Source organism: Cherax quadricarinatus, chromosome 77 (genome assembly GCF_038502225.1).
Source record: "Cherax quadricarinatus isolate ZL_2023a chromosome 77, ASM3850222v1, whole genome shotgun sequence".
Classification (NCBI taxonomy): domain Eukaryota; kingdom Metazoa; phylum Arthropoda; class Malacostraca; order Decapoda; family Parastacidae; genus Cherax; species Cherax quadricarinatus.
This window is the reverse complement of record NC_091368.1, coordinates 7,819,343-7,822,778: the sequence shown is the minus strand read 5'-3', so window position 1 is coordinate 7,822,778 and position 3,436 is coordinate 7,819,343. Positions and strand designations below refer to the sequence as shown.

General features: G+C 42.4%; 1 pseudogene; it reads right to left on the bottom strand.

Annotated features, from left to right (window-relative positions):
- Window positions 1–2,882: 2,882 nt before the first annotated feature.
- LOC128702068 (5S ribosomal RNA) lies at window positions 2,883–3,001 on the bottom strand (annotated as a pseudogene).
- Window positions 3,002–3,436: the final 435 nt, after the last annotated feature.

The following is a 3,436-nucleotide window of genomic DNA, read 5'->3' as shown; positions in this document are numbered from 1 at the left end:
AGGCCTGGTCACAGACCGGGCCGCGGGGGCGTTGACCCCCGAAACTCTCTCCAGGTAAACTCCAGGTAATCAGTCCATACAAAGGAGAATGGTGAAAAACAGGAGGAGTTTCAGGTAATCAGTCCCTCAGCCTTGAGTCGATGTAGTCAGTCCATCATCTTGAAAAGAATACAGAATATGTGCCAAGAAGTGGCTTATATACTGTAGGCAGGAGAGGTGCAGCAGTCGTAGGTGGTATCACGTTTGACCAATGTGGAAGTAGGTCATGCCTAATGGTTAGGCGAGTTGAAGAATTCTATGTATTAAGATCCCAAGATGTTGCTGTGTCAGAGAGGAATGTAGAAAAGCTACTTCTTGGCACATATTCTGTATTCTTTTCAAGACTGATGGACTGGCTACATCGACTCAAGGCTGAGGGACTAATTACCTCAAACTCCTCCTGTTTTTCACCATTCTCCTTTGTATGGACTGATGAAGCCACTGTGTGGCGAAACGTTTCCTCAATAAAGATACCCAAGTGTTGCACATGCCTAATTTATCCTCCCAATGAAAAGCATGGTTGCCACTAGCAGGGCCAGATTAAGAAGTCTCCGGGCCCTAGGCTATTTAGATTGGCGGGGCCCCTTTGAGTTACGGGTAAGCGAAGCGACCCCTTCCAGCTTGACATGTAAGATACAGTGCCTCTTCCTGCATTCCCAAGGCGTGACACATGATTTGCTAAGAATGGATCGAATTGTGCTAACAGTTCTATGATCCCTAGGAAATTGCCATTGTTTTCCGAACCAAAAACCTCATTTTCTCCACGGAAAGCAAGTCCTCTTAGAGCTAAGAATTTTACAACAGCAACAACTCTTTCTAGAACTTTTCTCCAATAAGTGCGCTCTTTTTCAGTTTGATTTTCCAAATGAGAATCCAATAAGCCTTTTTTCTGTGCACGAAATACACTGGCTAAAATGCAGCTCCTGTGAGTGGTGCTGTTTTCATGTTCCTCGAAACGCTTGGAATTTTTCCAGTCATTGAACCCCTGTGTGAAGGTATTTTCTTTGGTAGAAAATAGCTTGCATGCTGAACAGTACACTTTTCCTGAGCTTTCAGAGTATACCATCCATGATCTTTTCACAGTTTCTGAATTTGCAAGCTTCCTATAAAACATAGATGACTTTAAACAACGACGACTTCCATCATCATAAGTCCTTGCTGATTTCCTAAAGTCAATGTTCAGAGTTTGACTGAAGTTTTCTGCAATGAAAGCATTACGTAGAGAATCTGGGATTACATTTGGCCATGAGGCAAGATCTTTTACGACAAATCCTGTGGATGAAATGTCTGTAATCATGCAAATACAAATTTTTCATTATCAATTATTATTAATTTTTTAATTATAATTTTTTTTTTGTCAATTGGGGGGATATCGCCCTTGTAGCCCCCTTTCCTCTGGCTGCGCATCTAAAAATTCAAAACGTTACCAGAAAGGAGTCATATACAGAACTTTTACCATAGATTAGGTTAGTGATTTGGGCTACGAATATTTTACTAATTCATCCTCCTTGATCTCCAATTTACTTAAACAGAAATCATACTGAGTCCAAGAACAATGCACAATGGTATTTATATTACCATTTTCATAACTAAACTAATCATTATGTTTTGCATGATATATGGCCTACCACCATAGATAAGGACATGAGAATTAAAGAATGCAGGGACAATTTTTAGTTTCACCCAACCAACAATTTTCTGATGTGGCTTATGTGTTTCTGGGGAAATATGTAGTAAATTAATTGATGTTCTACATCACTTCCGTCGCAACTTGAAAACTAAGCATTTGCGACGGAAGTGATGTAGAACATCAATCAATTGAGATCTGTTATTGAAATGAAAAGACTTAAAGACAGGACAAAGTGCTTTTAAAACCTACAAACGGAAGTCAGTTTGCGTTTTTAGGTTTTTCTTTATAGTATTTTTACCAAAAATGCGTCTTTACTGGTCCATGCGTCTTTACTGGTCAAGTAACCCTATCAGGTACCTCCCTTAATATTTAGAGGCGAAAACAAACATTTATCCATACACATCAATGTCTATCAACAACACTTCAGTTAATTTGTCACAGTACAAGTCTAGATAACGTGTAATTACTACAGAAAATTGGAGAGGAATCTCCCATACTCGCCCATTAGCGGGAAAACACAGCTGTTCTGATGTAAACAAAGGCGTGTTGAGTGTTGCCATCTATGGTTAGGTTTATTTATTTTTATTTTATTTTATTTCATTATTTATTTTTGTTTTGATTAATTTTTAAAAATCAATTTTACTCTCCAAACACTTGAACTTTTTAGGTAGGGACCCCTTTGCACTTGCACCATGTGCGCAGTCTTGAATGAGCCCCTGAACCCCTTGGACCGCGGGGCCCCCAAATGCGCGGGGCCCTAGGCAAATGCCTAGTTTGCCTATGCGGTAATCCGGCCCTGGCCACTAGCACGATAAGAAACAACACTATAAGTGACAGGGGCCCAAGACTGTTCAACTGCCTCCCAGCATACATAAGGGGGATTACCAGTAGAAGGCGCTAGACAGGCACCTAAAGTCAGTGCCTGACGAGCTGGGCTGTGATTCGTACATCGGTTTGCGTGGGGCCAACAGTAACAGCCTGGTTGATCAGGCCCTGTTCCACCATGAGGCTTGGTCACAGACCGGGTGGCGTTGACCCCCCGAATCCCTCTCCAGGTATACTCCAGGTAAACATGACCAACGTTTCTACCCGACCGAGAATTGAACCACGGAAACCCAGTGTGTATTCACCTATTTGTGGTTGCAGGGGTCTATTCACAGCTCCTGTGATACGGCAGCGTCGACTGCCGAGCCCCGGGCCACAACGAAATTCATGCCAACAGCATTTGGTGGTCCCAGGCAATCACCCATCCAAGTCCTGACCAAACGCAACGTTGTTTAACTTCGCCGATCTGACGAGAAGCGGTGCATTCAACGTGGTATGGCCATAAGGCATAGCTGACAGATAAGTAACAGAGAGTTTGTATAAATGGGAAGAAATCAGAATGGGGACCTGTTACGAGTGGTGTGCCACAAGGGTCAGTATTAAGGCTACCTAAATAGTTTGCCTATCACGTTAAATAGTCCGTCAGGTAGCGTCATTGAGGCCAGAACTATGGGTAGTTTTAAATATATTTTGGACAGGTACATGAGATGTTGAAGAATTAGAGACTTGTAACATTTGGGAATCTTTATTGTGGAAACGTTTCGCCAACAAGTGGTGTCCTCAGTCCAGTAGAGAGATTGGTAGAGGATGAGAAAACTTGGAAGTAATCAGTCCCTCGGCCTTGAGTCGATATACTCAGTCTTGAGAGAAGTACCTTTTACATCACATAAGTGGATGTGAGCTGGACCCGGATACCATGGCCCAGTAGAACTATGCAGTGCT